The sequence below is a fragment of the Magnolia sinica genome, chromosome 5, assembly GCF_029962835.1.
Source record: "Magnolia sinica isolate HGM2019 chromosome 5, MsV1, whole genome shotgun sequence".
NCBI classification, from domain to species: Eukaryota; Viridiplantae; Streptophyta; class Magnoliopsida; order Magnoliales; family Magnoliaceae; genus Magnolia; species Magnolia sinica.
The window spans coordinates 75,241,301-75,260,193 of NC_080577.1; the positions used below are offsets into that span (position 1 = coordinate 75,241,301).

The 18,893-nt window shown below is 36.6% G+C and overlaps 1 non-coding gene across 1 annotated transcript; it reads left to right on the plus strand.

The window, feature by feature from the left end:
• The first annotated feature begins 16,380 nt into the window (after window positions 1–16,380).
• LOC131247603 (small nucleolar RNA R71) lies at window positions 16,381–16,487 on the plus strand. Its single transcript, XR_009171880.1, has one exon. It is a non-coding gene; the product is annotated as a small nucleolar RNA R71 (small nucleolar RNA).
• Window positions 16,488–18,893: the final 2,406 nt, after the last annotated feature.

Consider the following 18,893-nt stretch of genomic DNA (forward strand, 5'->3'; position numbering starts at 1 on the left):
GGTGAGCCCATGAAAATCACAAGAAACTATATTAGGTTATTAAGGTGAACCTGTGAAAACCTTATTATAGTAAAAGCCAAAATTACGATGGTAGTAATTTTGGGAGTGGAGTACGTGTGGTTGTTTTAAGCACCAAACCACTATAACTCCTTATGCCTTGTGGTGAATGCTTTATTCGTTTGGTGGTAGATGTTATTTATTTCATTCTTGTAGTGAATGTTATAATCCTTTTATATACTCTTGCTAGTTCGAAAGATTGATTTTAAAGACATTCGAGAAATAAGGTTATCCTGCTTAATATTTTAGGTGAAGGTTGTCCTACTAATTATTTGGAATCAAGGTTTCAATACTTAATCGATTGAGATTTTTGTAATCTTTTCATATTCTACATTTATTTCTATTATTTGGCATTGTCCTATTCACCCCCCTATAGGACATCGCTAGCTCTCCATTTCAAGTGGTATCAAAGTAGGTTGCTCTTTTTATTTTTGAATTTACTTCCTTGAGCTAGATCCAGAGCTACAAGATGTCAAATTTTGAAAGCTTATCCATTACCAAGCCACCTCCCTTTGATGACTCTAATTATTCATCTTAGAAAGTCAGGATGAGGATTTTCCTCAAATCCATTGATGAAAGTGTGTGACAAGCTACTGTAACTAAATGGATCCTTCCTATTATGGAAGTAGTAGCCGATGATGGAACCATATTAATGAAAGAAACCGCATATACTTTTTAGACTACTGTTCAGAAAAGTGAAAGCAATGCAAATGCAAAAGCCTTAAATGTAATAACTTGCGCTCTATCACCAAATGCTCAAGTGGAAGTATGAATTTTGGGGATTCAGGATAGCAATGTTTAGTTGCACTAAGAAAACATTGAGTAATCGAGCAAATCTGGACAACAGGGTCAATTCAACTAAATGGGACTCGGTTCAATCGAGTGGGACTCAGTTACACCAAGCAGTCTTAGATAATAATAGATAATTTCAATGTATTGACTTAAAAAATATGTATCTTCTTCAATACAACTCCTATTGAGGTGATTCAAAAGTTAAAACGGAGCTTAATGATATAGTTTTATAGAAAAATAAATAAAAAATAAAAACCAAACTCAAATGAAGTTGATTTATGGATATTTTGAAACCTATATAGAAAATTATTGGTTTCAGACAACTGATACTTCTAGAATTTTTATAATTTATAAAGCTTGAAATGAAATAAAATTTGGTAAAGCTAAAGTAGACTTGATGATAAACTTGTAGAAACATTATAAAAATAATTCAGTAACTAAAAATGCCAAAAATATTACAAGCAACCGTCCTATTTAAGCTGAAATTTTTTGTAAGTACAAGCTGCTGATGGATCAGACATATCTTTTTCATCTTAGAGTTTTAGTATTCCATGACATCTTCCTAATTGCTTCTAATCATGCCAAAAATCATCTTATGTGATTAAATTATGTTTTTTTTAGTATATTTTACTATTTTGAATAATTTACAGTTTAGTCGAATTATGACTCTTAATTATGGTGATTAAAGTTGAATCACCATTTCCACTAATTGTGAAAAGGCCACGCTGTGAACTTAGATAATCCAAACCCTAGCTATTGTGTATAAGAAATCTTACCGCCCAGTTTATTATAGAAATTATTAGACTAACCAAAGAAGCTTTAGACTGCTCGTTGGTGGGCCATTAAACCCGAAACTATAGAAAGACGTTCATATTTGCAGGCTTGACGTCCTTCGCGGGACGAACAACAAAGATCGCCCCTCAAATCGTTCAACTTTAGCTCACGAGGTGAGCACAAGAAGTGTGTGAATGCCCCTGAAACTATAAAAAACTTGAGTTAATTATCCATATCCTAACTTTACCGAAGTTGTGGCTTTCAGATCGTTAGATCACGATCAAATTAAGGACACTAATCTAGGTTAATATCATGCACATATCCTGTAACACCTCGTACTTTCTAGTACTCAGGTGTTACCATATAACCAAACTTAGTGTAAATACAAGCCAGGCCTAAGTAAACATTCACATTCATCCTAGTTTAAATTTGATCGTTAAAATAGTCCCCATCCATATGTTGACCCATTTGTCCGTTGGCGCTCCAATAATATTTAATAAGTATATTTTGTTTATTTATTATATTATAAACGTTACACAAACATAGATAAAAAATTACAGATGTATTTCAAGAACCTATTTAACATATAGGAATGGATGAAAATGTATTGTAATAGAGTGAATCATATATATTTAATGTATATAAAATATTATGAAAATAATATTATATTAACTAAACATAGTGAACAATAATTGTACAATATATAATTGAATTATAAATATTAACGTAGTATTAAACATATATACAAAAAAATTATGAGATATTTTAATAAGAGGGTATATTATTTAACAATGTGATTTTAAAAGAGATATTGTACAATTTTCAATCCATACAAATATGTAATATGATATTGTATATTAGGAATTATAAATAAATATGTGATTAATAGCATGTTAATATTAGAAATTATATTTAAATATATGTATGAGTTTTTAATTATTATAATTACAAGTAAATCCATATTAATATTAGTATTAGTTAATAATACATTGCATACTGATCCGACCAACAAATCAATGGGAAATCCCTAAACGGGACCTAAATCAAGTTGTGGGCCCCACCTGGACCTTGGATTTGCCTTACCTTTGGTAAAAGGCCATGGTAGGGCCCACTAAACAGAATGGATGGTGTGGATTTATCACAAACATCATGGTGGACCCCACTTGATGGGCCGCATGTACACAACTGGTGCACACCCGCTATGTGTCCGGTTAGCACGCACTGACCCGTGCCTAGCCCAAATAGAGGGCTTTGCTCTCTCTCTCTCTCTCTCTCTCTCTGTTTCCCATCAGTTGACGGACGGGCGTTCGTTTGGGACGTCCGTGGCCCACTATGATCACCCACCTAGTCGATCCAGACCGTCCATCGTGTCTAGGGCTTAGGCCCCACCAAAACCCACCTCATCTCACACGTTAAGATGTGCATGTATGGGCACAATCCTCGTCGCAAGTGAGCTCGAAAACATAAAGTTTTCGAAAATGGAAACTGTCTCCACCGCCAGCTTGGCGATCCGCGTGAACTGTTCCTCCCTACATCTTAGCCATCCCTTAGGGGAGAATCTCGGCCGTTCAAATGCCAGCAGATCCAGCTGGGTGAATAAAAGAAAAATAAAAAGAAAAAGAGGAAGAAAAATGGTCGTTCCTCCTTAAGCTCTAACCCACCACCCAAATATCCATATAGCTTCCTTTTTCTCATTCTTCAAGCTTCTTAGGATAGGTCATGATCCTCTAGAAACTCCCTTTTGGAGAGATACCCATCGAATCCAGATCTGCCATTAACGGCAGATCGTCTTCCCCAGTAAGGAGCTCACCAGTTCAGCCTGGTTGTTGAATCGTTGAGAAAAATAAAAGGAGAGGGAAGGAGAGACAGTGAGGAGAATGGAGGAGAAGAAGAAGGAAGAAAGGAAGAAAGTAGAAGAATGGAGAAGCAGGGGCTGACAGCTATTGTTGTGCTGCACCATAACAGTCCGACCCGAATCGGGCTACGCCAGCAAGCCTGCTAGGTGCTGCATTTAAGGGAAAGAAGAAAGAAAAAGGGAGAAGAATGAGGAGGAAGGGAGAGAGAGAGAGAAGAGAAATAGAGAGAGGGTTGTCGTGGTGTAGTTGCACCACGTTGCTGACTCGAACCGAGTCAAGGCTGGACCGAGTCAGGCTGGGTTTGGTCCATCTAGACTCACTATTGGACATCCCAGCAGGGAGAAGAAGAAAGAGAAAGAAAGAAAGAAAAGGAAACAGAGGAGAGAGAGAGAGGGGGAGAGAGAGAGAGAGAGAGAGAGAGAGAGAGAGAGAGAGAAGAGAAGTGAGGGTGGGGTGGTGCGGCTGTCACACTATGCCATCGCGACCGGCCATCCGGGCTATGAGATGGGCCTGTTGTGTCAGTCTAGATGCTCCTAGGCTGGCAGCAGGCAGGGGTGAGGAGGAGAAAGAGAAGAGAGAAAGGAAAGAGAAGGAACGATGAAAGAGAGAGGAGGTGGCGTTGCACCACACGTCAAGTCGAACCGAGTCGACTCAGCTGACTCACGGAGGTGCTGCGCTACTCTATATCGACTCGCTGACAAGTTAAGATGAGCCTTAGCTGAGTTAGAAAGATAAGGGAGGAGGAGAGAGTGATAGAGAATGAGGAACGAGGGAGAGGGAGTCATCCCGAGTCAACTTGACTCAGCTGAAACTCATTAAGTCAAGTTGTGCGAGTTGGGCCTAGTTTGGGCCATGTTGTGTTCCTAACAGCAGGAAAGGAAAATAAGAAAGGAAGAAAGAAATGAGGAGAATAAAGGGAAGAAGAAGAAGGAGAGGAACATTGTCCTCTTCGTGGCACTCACTGCCGAGTCAACTGGACTCGGCTCGAACTGAGTTAACAAGGTGAGTCAACTCTTCTCCTCCAAAATAGATTGTTTTGAGTTATTGTTATTGTTAGTATTATGTTGATAATTGCGATTATCAAGCATGATTAATCGTTAGTAGATTATCCATGCTAATAGTAGTTATTACAAATAAAATTATCATTATTAAACATTAGTAATTTACTTATCATCCTTAGGTACAATCATTGATAATAGATCATACTACTTACTTCATCACAACGATCACTAATGTCATATAGCTAACCTTAATTATATGGTTAACGATAATGGTTGCAATTACACTCCAATTAACACTTAAAACCTAAAATCTATCCTAGACCTAAGTAATCTAAACTCTTGGTCAATACCCTAAGCATAGATAGTGTGTTAAGTTTGGCCTAAGTGTAGAATTTCATAATTCATGGTAGATCATAGAATCCATTATCATGACTAGACTTGTTATTGTGACTATTAGCATTAGAAAATATTTATTATTTTCCTTATGGAATTAGTATAATATTCGTTAACATAATTATTAACGCAAGCCCTAATTATTATCATTACTAAAGATTCTATCATTAGTACTTACATTTTTAGGAGAATTTTAGTCATTATAGGAATATTAGATAATATCAGTATATTTAAATAGGAACCTAGGAGCCATCATTAATAATGGATTAGTACTCCTACTATGAATATCATTCGATCCATCGTACAATAATAATAATAATAATAATAGTAATAATAATAATAATAATAGCAATATTAATCTAAGATTCAAATCCTAGAATCTAAAGCCTATATAACTAAACTCTAGGATGAAGTCCTAATTCTATAATAAAACCCTAGGTTGTATAAATCTTGACTATAGACACTTGGTAGAACATTGATCTCATGTACAACTTTACAATCCATGGTAGGACTCAACTTTGAGGGTGCACGTGCTTCCTAGTAACATCAGTTAGCGATTTGAAGTATAAGGTGATGATTCTTCCCCCTGAGCTTTCCATCTTCCCATTAGCTTAAGTTATGGTTTATATTTTAATTTATAATTGATATCTCCATTTTATAATCACATGTTTTAGCTGGTGGAAATTGAATTACTATATTACATGCTTAATGTTCATCTCGTATATTTGTTTAGGCTTATGGATTATTTGTGGAATGCTTATGGAACTTAAACTAGTACATCAATGGGAAACCCCCACTTATAGATGTACACCCATACTTGGGATGTAACTTGACTGATAGTATTTATAATGGACCTTCGACTTAGTGGTTATTGAATGATGGTTTAAATTAAATGTTGATGTGGACCTACCATCCAAGGGTTGCTGTGTCTAAGTGTTTTTCAAGAGTTGTCTTTTATCGCATGGTTTTGATACTTACCCTATGTGGCTTATTTTGACATTTGCCCTATGTGGCTTGTTTTGATATCGCCCTGTATGGCTTGTTTTAGTATTTTCCTCTACGGGTTCGATGTTTTATACTATACAACCATGCGATGGTAAGCCTCATATGTTGGAATATGATTGGCTACTAGTCGACGGGGTTCCATTAAACATCCTAAGATGATAGTCTTATGAGCTTGGGATGGTGGTATGGGACCTATGCCCGAGTTGTCGACCTACGCTAGTGACGAGCCCCCATAGTGACCTTGAGCTTATTTAAAATGGCTGATTGTAACTGGACTAATAATGGTATGGCTAATCATGCATCCATAGCATATTGGCGATGACGGGTGGCTAATTCTGGATGTTGTAGCACTTACCCTATGCTTATCGGAGTATCGTTTCGCTAACTCCCAGACCATCGACTATCAGCCTATTTCAGGTGACAAGCCCAAGTTCCGACTAGATGATCATTCCCAAGTTGATGATTGCATGGGTGACAAGCCCAAGTTCGATTGGATGAGCATCCCCGGGTCAATGTGCATTCACACATCCATGCATTTAAAAAGATTGCATCATGTGTTATTTTGAATGCCTCATTGTTTTATAATTATGCCTACCTAATGCGGCGGTGTGTAATCTTGAGGAGAATTTCTACTAAGTTGGCTACTCATCTATCAAATATATAATTGTACAGGTAGCACAGGTGGATTAAGTGATTTTCAGGTACAGACTGATGAGGAGTAAGTACGAGCGCCAGGGATACATGGCTGTGTTTGCTAAAAGAAGCTGCGCGATCTTGCGGCTCCAATTTAAATTCATTTTATTATCTCTCTTGTATAAGTTTTGTAATTCTTGTATTCGTACTTGTAGAGACATTAGTTTGTAGAAGTCATTATGAGCAACCTCTTGTGTATTTTAAATGTAAATGCAAATTTTCCTTATGCTGACTTGTCCATTCTACGCGTATCTGCTAACTCTGTTAAAAGAAGAAGATCATATATGGAATTTAGCTCTTTTTAGGTTAACACTCGGGTTTTTGGGAAACGGGTCATATACTCAGGTTCTAAAAAGTTGGGGCGTTATATATCCATATAGCCACAACTGTGGTAGATGATTGATAACCGTCGAACTGACTTTTGATAATAACCATTGATTGGTGCATTCAATTTATGGAGCGATCGAAGTCGTGCATAAATCACCACTTAGGGCAATTATCATATGGCTTAGATCAGCTTGTACACTCTATAATGGACTTTAAAATCTAGAAATAACCTCCCATAGGATTATAATAATAAGTACTTAGGCATTAGGGCCATTTGCACCAAATCTAGCATTATAAATATCCATTTATTTCACTCTCCCTCTTCCATATGAATTTGTCCTAGTAAATAAGAGAAAAAGGAGAAAGAGAGAGAGAGAAGAAGAGAGAAAGAGGAAGAGAATGAGAGAGAGAAGGGCTCTTGGTATTGCTTTTGCTGGATTTCTCTCGATGAAAACCTTTGGAGCTACTGAATCTACCCTTGCTCGCAATCAGAGGTAAGACTTGCATCTAACCTTCCAATTTCACAATCTAATTATAATTTTTAGTTGCTAACGAGTTTCCCTTGATATTGGTTTATAATTTGGTATTTTTTTCCCAAAAACCCTTAACCTTAGGTTTGTTCATGCTAGGACTTGGGGTTCCGGCAATCGATTAAGAGCGACTCAAGCTATTGCAGGAGTCGTATTTAGGCATGACCCCATGTGAATGCTGTTATACACCAATTTTAAGCCCCAACTTCCTGAATCAAGTTGGGATTTTCTTAAATCAAGCTAAGTAAAACCATTAACCCTTAATTGAAGTCTAATTATGTTATAATTTAAGTTACTAACAATGAGATTGTTGGTAAATTTAGGTTTGGAGTGTTCTATCTAAAATTTTGACATTAGGGCCATATTCGAATCGGGAATTTTTGACTTTAAGGTGAATATCTCCCCTCAAACTTTTACATGGTATTTTATACTATTAAATGTGTCTGATTGCTATTTGGTTTATAACATGCTTGATGAAAATGATTGAATGATATGAAATTCCTAATAATGGAACTCTTCAGTGTTGAATATTAAGAAATGTTGATATATATCAGATTGTGTTGATGTAGGTTGAATTGTACTGATTTGTATAGGTGCAAACAATGGAGAGTGAATGACCACCCTTCAAACACTTAGGGCTCACCATGATGTTTATGCAAATTCCACCCCATCCACTGATGTCACCATATCATTTTAAAAAGTGGACCAAAAAACAAGGTAATCCAAAACTAAAGTGGGCCACATAAAATGAAATAGCAGAGAGCGAAGGCCCACCATTCAAAAATGCCTGGGACAGTAATGGACCCACAAAGTTTTGACTCATACTACTATCTTTTCCTTTCAGTTTATTGCAGTGACAATGACCTCATGACCGGTCTAGATGACATATAAACAACACATGGACTTGAGAAAGTTTCAACAGTAGTTATTTCCCTTCCATTGTTTCCTTCAATGTGGCTCATTTTGAGTTTTAGCTCTGTTTCATTTTTATGCCCACCTCCTAACATGAGTTGGTGGAACAAATGAACGAAATAGAATTTGCAAAATTATCATGATAAGCGCCACCTACATCACGGGCTATGGCTGGTGTCGAAGATAGTGGGTTTAAACCCGATGAGATTGTTTTCACCAACATAAAAATATCAAGGTCAAACCTATTACAAGGCTAGCAACAGACAATATTTCATTACTAATGGTGCCAAAAGGTAAGCACTTCTATTGAAATAGCTTACAATAATTAAAACCAATTTCAAAACTAGGGGTAGACATTTTTTATAACTAATGGTTCAAAAGGTAGGTGATTATATAAAAATAATTTAAAAATAAGAGATTTTTTAGCCATAACAAAAAAAAAGCATTTATATGAAAAAATCTTTTGGTATTATCGTAGCCCTAAGGCTGGGTAGGTGTAGCTAATGACCTAATCGGAGCTAAGTTTAATTACAAAATAGGCCCAAACTTTTGGACCAGTTTCGATCCAAACAGATGTATGATCTATGGTTTGAACGAAGCTATTATGGGGAAAATCTAACTGGTCTACCACATAGATAGCGTTACCTACCATAGGAGGAACTCTATGGTGAATTTTACAAACTGACAAGGTGTTTACAACCCTAAGTATAAGGTCACGATGTAGTAATAATCTCGGTAAGACTGATGTCGAATCCACAGGGACTAATCTTGTGTGTAATCTGAAAGTAACTAGAAGTAGACTAGAAGAAGATGTGAATTTAAATCTAAAATTATAGAGAAAGTAATTGTGAATAAAGTGATTAAAACTTGTGAATTTAAAGGTGGGAACTAGGGTGCCAAGGATCCACTTGCAGCTATTAGGATGTTTCCTTATCTGATTCAAGGAATACAATTGGAATTGGAGTCCTATCCTATCCAATTGCAAAGAAGAGATTGTTAGATCTTTGAATTTCTCATAGATCCAATTATCAATATATGAGAGTTGTGAGAATTGAAAGTGATTCCATCACCTAGACATGCCCAGGAGACAATGGTAAACAACAGGATATACCAATCCCACAATCAATCATAAGAGAATTATGAAGATTAGAAGGGATTTCATCATCCAACCATGCCCAAGGGACGATGGTGAACAACAGGATTTCCTAATTTCATAATCTCAAAACAGAAAAAGAAGATACTCAAAGGTATTGCAGATCTATTGTAATTTGAGTCACAACAAACTATTAAAAACTGAAAGTATTTCTTAGATATCAAATTAGAATCAAAGAGGTTCAACAAGAATAAGAATCAAACAAGAAAAACATCCCAAAAAATGCTACAAGCTTTACCTCTTAGACTTAGATATGATGTTTAGCCAACTATCACGATTGGAATCAAAAGCCTAATAGAAAGCATTAAAAACTAAGAAGAAAAGAAGAAAGAACTCTTGGATAACAGCTCCAACCCTTTCCTTCACTCCTCCAAACCCTAGATATCTCAAAAAGTCCGTAGGAAACCATTATTTATAGCTTACTCCGAGTAAAATCGCAAAATCGCCTCAATTTACGTAGTCCGCGTAACTCTGCGTAACACGTTTAATGACATTAAGAAGCCCTTCGATGCCATTGAAGGGTCTTCAATCCATCGAGAATGTGTCCAAAACAGTCCAGTGAGTTACTTCAAATTCTTCAATAAATTCGAATGCCATAGAACAGCTTTCGATGTCATCGAGCATCTATTTCGAGTCATCGAACATAACTTCGATTCATTGATAATTGCATCCAATATGTCCATCAACCAGCTTGATTTTCATGTAAAAATTTGATGTCATCGAATCGTGGCTTTGATGTCATCGAACAGTGGTTGATGACACAGATAATGAAGTGAATTTTAGTACTTTGTTCTTCCGACTTCCTTTCTTCTCCACTTGGTTTTCTTGGATCTTAGGGTCATGAAATCTTCAATCTTAGTTTCCAAAGATCCGTTCTTTACCTTGGTGTTTGTGGAGCATCAAATCCATGTTTTTAGCACTCTTTTCAATCTAAACTCTTAAACTCACCTTACAACACAAATATATATAAAATATACCATTAAGCCTTATCATGTTTGTAAAACCAAGATATAAATGGGGTAAAATATGCAATATTTGACTCTCAACACACTCCCTAACTAGCATTTTGGTAGTCCCGAGCAAAGCATGTGTGAAATAATCTTCAATCTCAAGCTCAAAACCCTTTTTTAGAAAACAATCTTTTGTACAATCAAGTATGACTGAGTAGAATTAAGGTGAGAAAGTGGGATTTTGAAAACATAGAGCCGAATCATATAAGCAATCAATCAAATAAGTTCTTCATCAACTAATTCAAGTTTTTCAATTGCTCCCTGAAAAGAATACTATCGTTTCATAATGTTAGCCATGTTTATCATATGAAGAGTAGTTTAAAATTTTAAGTACCGATTCCGAACTTATCCCCTTCTCCTTCTTTTTCTAGTTTTTGATTTTATATCGACGGTTACCCTTATTCATTCTTTTTTAGATTTTTACATTATTTTCAAAGACATTTTTCATTCCCTTCAAAGACATTGCCATTCTTTATTCTTTTCATGACCTTTTTGTCGATCTCCTGTTTTTTAACTGGTTTTTCATCTTTTGAGGTAGATAAAATTCTCGAGACTCGATCCTTCAACAGCTATCAATAATTCACATATTAACAATCAGAAATTCTAACATACTCTTAGCAAGAAAATTTAATGTGTCTTGTGGTTTAGATTAACATGATATTTGAATTTCCTCTTAATTCATTGAGTGTAAGAACTTAGGAGATAAATTACTTAGTTAATCAAACTCCAACAATTCAAAAATTCAATCTCTGTCCCATCATCATACTCAAAGCATCCTTAAGCACACAACTATTGCTTTCCAAATAAGTTTTTGATTTTGAAAAATTTTAAAAATTTCACAATTTTGCTCAAAATGAAGAAAATGCTGATTAGTTTACCTAATCCACACCCCCAACCTGAAATCTATATTGTCCTCAATGTAAAAGAAGTAAGCATGTAATGCACATGAGGCAACGAAAAGAAATGGAGTAGTGATAGAAAGATAGTACCTAGAGGAAGGAAATTTGAATCTTTTCCATGAATCTCAGCATGAAATGGGTTAACACAAAAAAAAAAATTTAAATAGACTGGAAGCAAACTACCTTAGTCCTAAATCCTATAAAAACAATAAACTTAACTACACCTCCATCAGACTAGGAGATCAGTCCTGGTATACAGGATCAGTCAGAGGCATGGACATGTCCTCTGAATCAAATTTCTCAACAAATGGCTTTAACTGATGTCCATTTACTTAAAAAGCATTTCCATTGTTAGGATTCTTTATCTCAACGGCCCCATACAGATAGGCATTAGTAACAGTGAAAGGGCCAGTCCAACGAGATCGAAGTTTACCTGGAAAGAGATGTAACCGAGAATTGTACAAAATGACCTTTTGACCAGTCAAGAATGATTTTCGAAGGATGTTCTTGTCATGGAACACCTTCATCCTGTCCACGTAAATTCTTGAGTTTTCATATGTATCATTCCAGATTTCCTCGAGTTCATTTAACTGAAGTTTACGCAGTGAGCCAGCATTGTCCAAATCGAAGTTCAGGTTTTTGATAACCCAATATGCTTTATGTTCCAATTCCATAGGCAAATGGCAAGCTTTCCCATAAACTAGTTTAAAGGGAGACATTCCAATGGGGGTTTTAAAGGTTGTACGGTAAGCCCATAAAGTATCAGTCAATCAAATTGACCAATCCTTATGGTCAGGGTTAACCGTTTTTTCCATAATGTGTTTAATTTCTCTATTGAAAATCTCAGCTTGGTCACTTGTCTGTGGGTGGTATAAAGTGCTTGCCTTATGAGAGATGCCATATTTTTTCATTAAGTTCTCAAATGGCCTATTACAGAAGTGTAAACCACCATCACTAAGGATGGCCTAAGGCGTTCCAAATCGGGAAATGATGTTTTCTTTTAAGAATCTAATGACTATATGATGGTCATTGTTCTGGCACAGGATCGCTTCGACCCACCTAGTGACATAGTCTACTGCTAGTAAAATGTACAAATTTCTGAAGGATTGGGGGAATGGTCCCATGAAATCGATGCCCAAGCAATCAAATGCTTTAATGATCAGAATGGGGTTCAGAGGTATCATATTTTGATGGGACAATGCTCCCAACTTTTGGCAACGCTCACAAGCTTTGCAAAAATCATGAGTGTCCTTGAACATAGTGGGCCAATAAAAGTGTAGAATTTTAGCCGTGGTCTTTTTAGCAGAAAAGTGACCACCACAGGCCTGAGAGTGACAGAAAGATGTAACACTTTAGTGTTCATTGTCTGGCATACATCTCCTTAGAATCTGGTCTAGGTAATATTTAAATAAATATGAATTATCCCATAAGAATTTGTGTACCTTGGCGAAGAATTTTTTCTTACCTTGCACAGTCTAATGTGTTGGTATGAAACCTGTGGTCAAATAGTTAACAATATCAGCAAACCAAGGTAAGTGGGAGACTTTAAATAATTGTTCATCAGGGAACATGTCATTTATAGGAGCCATCTCAAGGGAATCGGAGAGGTCAAGTCTCGAAGATGGTTAGCCACTACGTTTTCTACTCCCTTTTTATCTTTAATTTTCAAATCAAATTCCTATAGTAGAAGGATCCATCTTATCGAGAGGGGCTTAGCATCGTTCTTAGAAAGAAGGTACTTGAGCACCGTGTGATTAGTGTAGATGATGATCTTAGATCCAATCAAGTAAGATCTAAATTTGTCCAAAGCGAATACCACAGCTAAGAATTCCTTTTCCTTAATAGAGTAATTTACTTGGGCAGGATTTAGAGTTCTACTTGCATAATGAATAACGTAGGGCTTCTTTTATTTTCTCTAACCTAACACTGCCCCAATAGCATAGTCAGACGCATCACACATGATTTTAAAATGAATGCTCCAGTCGGGTGGCTGCATGATAGGTGCGGTAGTCAACATGCCTTTGAGCTTAGAGAAAACTTCTTGGCATTGCTCAGTACACTCGTATGGTACATCCTTTTGAAGTATGTTACATAAAGGATGAGAGAGGTGACTAAAGTCCTTTATGAATGTTTGTAAAATCTTGCGTGTCATAAGAAGGGTCATATGTCTCGTATGCTCTTCAGTGGAGGAAGGTTAGAGATAAGATCAATTTTTGCCTGATCTACCTCAATTCCCTTGGACGAAATAATATGTCCAAGAACAATTTCCTCGCGAACCATGAAATGACACTTCTCCTAATTTAGTACCAAATTATTTTCTTTACATTGCTTTAGCACATTTTTCACATTTTCCAAACATTCGCTGAAGGATGGACCAAAGATAGAGAAGTTGTCCATGAAGACCTCTAAATATTGCCCCACCATGTCAGAGAAAATACTCAACATGCATCGCTGAAAAGTGGTGGGAGCATAACATAGTCCGAATGACATCCTTCGATAAGCAAACGTGCCAAAGGGACATGTGAATGTGGTCTTTTCCTGATCTTAAAGGGCTATCTCTATTTGGTTGTAGCCCAAATACCCGTCAAGGATTGAATAGTATGAGTGACCAGCTAGCCTTTCTATGATTTGACTAATGAAGGTAAAAGGAAAGTGGTCCTTCCTCATAACGGTATTCAATTTTCTGTAATCAATGCACATTCTCTAACTAGTAGTGACTCTAGTTGGCACGAGTTCATTATCGGAATTGACTACAATGGTGATTCTAGACTTCTTAGGAATTACTTGAGTTGGACTCACCCATTGACTATCGGATATAGGATATATGATACCTATATCCAATAGTTTAAGTACCTCGGACTTAACTAGTTCCTTCATGTTTGGATTTAATCTACATTGTAGTTTTTGGGAGGTCTTCACATTATCCTCAAGATGAATGCAGTGAGTACAAATCAAAGGGTCAATTAACTTGAGGTTTGCAATCAACCATCCAAGGTCTCCTTTATGTTTAATGAGAGTAGAGATAATCATACTCTCCTGTTCTTGCTCAAGGTGGGAAGAAATTACCACGGATATGTCTCATCTTAACCTAAATAGACATATTTCAAATCAAAGGGTAAAGGTTTTAGGTCAAGCTTCGGTGCTTTGAGGTTAGACGGTAGAGGCACTACATCAGTTTAGGATAATTCTTCAAATTGTGGCCTCCTCTGGTTAACTTCAAGTACCGGCATGGTATCAAGCATGATTCCCATCTCCCTAATTGTACCATCATCTAAATCATGGGAGTGGGCCAGGCACGTCTCTAGAGGGTCAGAGTATAGAGTCAGAAGAGCTCTATCTTCCATGAAAGAATCAATCATGTTAATGTCGTAGGAATCATCATCATCCTCTGCCTGTTTGCTCATATTAAAAAAAAATACTAAGCTCCAATGTCATATTTCTGAAAGATAAATTCATGAGTCCACTCCTACAATTAATTATTGCATTTGATGTAGCAAGGAATGGGCGACCAAGAATGACGGGAATTTGAGTGCTCATATCTACGATGGGTTGAGTATCCAGGATGATAAAATCTATTAAGTAGTAGAATTTGTCAACCTGGACTAACAAATCCTCAATTATCCCTCTCAGTACACAAACTGAGTGATGGACAAGTTGTAATGTGGTCGGACTGGATTTTAATTCATAAAGACCCAGTTGTTTGTAGATTGAGTAAGGGATCAGATTTATGCTCACTCCTAAGTTAAGAAGTGCATGCTCAATCCGGTAATTCTCGATTACACAAGCGATGGTTGGGCTACCGGGATCTATGTATTTTTGTGTCACATCTTACTTTAGGATGGCACTTACTTTTTCTGTAAAAAAGATTTTCTTTTAGATGTTTTGCTGTCTTTAGGTCATGCATAGATCTTTTAGAAATTTGACATATGAAGGTATTTGTTTAACGGCATCCAGTAAAGGAATGTTGACCTTCACTTGTTTAAGCACCTCTAGAATGTCCTGAGAGTTAAATAGAGGTTTTGGTACCATCAACCATTGGGGGAATGGTGCAATTGGTTTGCTTTGAGGTTTCAGTTCTAACTCATATGGAGTGTTGCTAGGTCTATCAGTTTCATCTATTTTTGGGTCCTTGGACTTTTCAGCCCTTATCGGAATAGATTTATCAATTGTTTTCCCACTCCTAAGAGTGGTGATAGACTTGGCTTACTTCATTTGATTTGAAGAGCTTGAGCTACTAATCTCATATTTTGGTTTCGGATTTGGGAGAGGTTGGGCTAGAAGCGTCCCTTTCTCCCCATTTGTTAAGTGTGATTCTATCTTTTGAATAGACGACGCAAGCATTCCTAATGCTGATTTGATATCCTAGAATGCTTGTGCTGTATTCTGATTGAGTAGCTCTTGGTCTTGAATATGTTTTAAAACCGGGTCCTCTTGATATTTCCTTTGATTCAGGAAATGGTTAAGGATACCTTAAGGTGTAGCAGATTGTTGATTCCTCTAATTGAAATTTGGATTATTTCTCCAGTTGGAGTTATATGTATTTGAGAGGTTCCTTTGAAAGGCCTCTGGTAGTTGTTTATGGCATTCGATTGTTCATTCAATATTTCTTGAAAAGTAGGTATTGGTGGACAATTTTCAGTTGTATGAATATTGTAAGCACAAATACCGCAGACAACTTCCTTATCCTTATCCTTCTTAAGTTCCATGGCTTGTGAGACTAGCCACTTTAACGTTTATATCGTCTTCTTCTTTCAAAAGATATATTCCGCCCTTCTCCTTTGATTGAGTAGGCTTAGACATGGTGCTAGTTCTTTGGGAGATGTCCCATGATTGTGCAGTTTCAGCGAGTTTGTCAAAGTAATCCCACACTTCATCGACATTTTTATTCATGAATTCTCCATTGCACACTATCTCAACGAATTGGCGCATGGAAGATGTCAGTCCTTCAGGGAAGAAATTTGTTATGTGCCATGTTTCAAAACCGTGTTGTGGGCATGAACTGACAAGATCCTTGAATCGCTCCCAACATTGAAAGAATGTTTCGTCTTCCCTTTGGGCGAAATTCATGATCAACTTTCTGATGGTGTTCGTTTTATGATATGGGTAGAATTTCTTTATGAACTCGCTTATTATATCATTCCATCTGCCAATAGATCATGGACGTAGTAAATGTAGCCACGTCTTTGCTTTTTCTTTCAAGGAGAAGAAAGAGTTTCAGCCTGATTGTGTCCTCAAACACATTAGGAAAGTACAAAGTGACTATTATCTCATCGAACTCTTTCAAGTGTAGATATGGATTTTCATATTCAAGTCCAAGGAACTTAGCAAAGAGTTGGATCACTCCTGACTTGATTTCTATATTTCTTGTATTTTCTAGAAAGACCATATAGAAAGTGTGCTCACCCCCGCCGGGTGTAAATAGTCTCGTAAAGTATGAGGCGGGAGTGCATGATGCACCTCATTCTCATCCTGGGCTTCTGCAACCGAAGGTTGAGGCTGAATTGTAGGATGATTGGCCGGTTGATTGGCAGTTATCACTTCAATTGACTCTGAGGATCTCAAGTTGTGTCTAATACTATGATGGATAGATAACCCCTCAACTAATCCGCCTTCACTCAAGAGACGTAGAGTGCTATCACGGACCCACTTGGGCATGAAACACTCTCAGGCCTCAAGTAACTAAGCAAACCTAAACCTAAGAGAGAGAGAGAAAACTAAAGCAATTAAGAAATCTAGAAAAGAAAGAGAGAGAATTAGAAAGAAGTTACCAAATTAGAAGTTTTTATATTAGGATCCTACAAAACAGAAAAACAAGTTAGTTTCTAAAAACAAATTAGGAAAGTAAGTTAGTTTCTAAAAATAAATCAGGAAAATTCTAATATAAAAATAGAAAATAATTAAACCCTAATCTTAACCTAATTTTAAAACTAATCAATTTCAGAAAAACACAACAGTTAATCCCCGGCAATGGCGCCAAAAACTTGTTCACAACCCCAAGTGTAGGGTAGCGATGTAGTAATAATCTCGGTAAGACTGAGGTCGAATCCACAGGGACTAATCTTGTGTGTAATCTGAAAGCCGCTAGAAGTAGAACTAGAAGAAGATGTGAATCTAAATCTAAAATTGTAGAGAAAGTAATTGTAAACAAAGTGATTAAAACTTGTGCAAGTTAAAGGTGAGAACTAGGGTGCCAAGGATCCACTTATAGCTATTAGGATGTTTCCTTATCTGATTCAAGGAACACAATTGGAATTGGAGTCCTATCCTATCTAATTGGAAAAAAGAGATTGTCATATCTCTGAATTCCTCATGGATCTAATTATCAATATATGAGAGTTGTGAAATTTGGAAGTGATTCCATCACCTAGCCATGCCTAGGAGATAATGGCAAATAATAGGTTATACTAATACCACAATCAATCATAAGAGAATTATGAAGATTAGAAGGGATTTCATCATCCAACCATGACTAAGGGATGATGGTGAACAATAGGATTTCCTAATTTCACAATCTCAAAACAGGAAAAGAAGATACTCAAAGTTATTGCAGATCTATTGTAATTTGAGTCACAACAAACCATAAAAAACTGAAAGTATTCCTTAAATATCAAATTAGAATCAAAGAGGTTCAACAAGAACAAGAATCAATAAGAAAAACATCCCAAAATGCTACAAGCTTCACTTCTTAGCTCTAGATAAAAAGTTTAGCCAACCATAGACATGATTGGAATCAAAAGCCTGATTGAAAGCATTAAAAACTAAGAAGAAAGGAAGAAAGAACTCTTGGATGACGGCTTTAACCCTTTACTCTGCTCCTCCAAATCTTAGATATCTCAAAAAGTCTATAGGAAACCCATATTTATAGCCTATTTCGTGTAAAATCACAAAACTGCCTCAATTTACGCAGTTCACACAACTCTGTGTAAGTTTTTGTGTCATCGAACCTTCATTCGATGTCATCGAGAAGTCCTTCGATGCCATCGAAGGGTCTTTGATCCATCGAGAATGTGTCCAAAGCGGTCCAGGGAGTTGCTTCAAATTCTTCAATAAATTCGATGCCATCTAACAGCTTTCGATATCATCGAGCATATATTTCGAGTCATCGAACATGACTTTGATTCATCGATAATTGCATCCAATATGTCCAGCAACCAGCTTGATTTTCATGTAAAAATTCAATGTTATCGAATTGTGTTCGATGTCATCGAACCGTGGCTTCGATGTCATTGAACAGTGGTCGATGACACAAATAATGAAGTGAATGTTAACACTTTGTTCTTTCGACTTCCTTCTCCACTTGGTTTTCTTAGATCTTAGGGTCTTGAAATCTTCAATCTTGGTATCCAAAGATCCGTTCTTTGCCTTGGTGTTTCTTGAGCATTAAATCATGCTTTTAGCACTCTTTTCAATCCAAACTCTTAAACTCACCTTGCAACGCAAACATGTATAAAATATACTATTAAGCCTTATCATGTTTATAAAACTAAGATA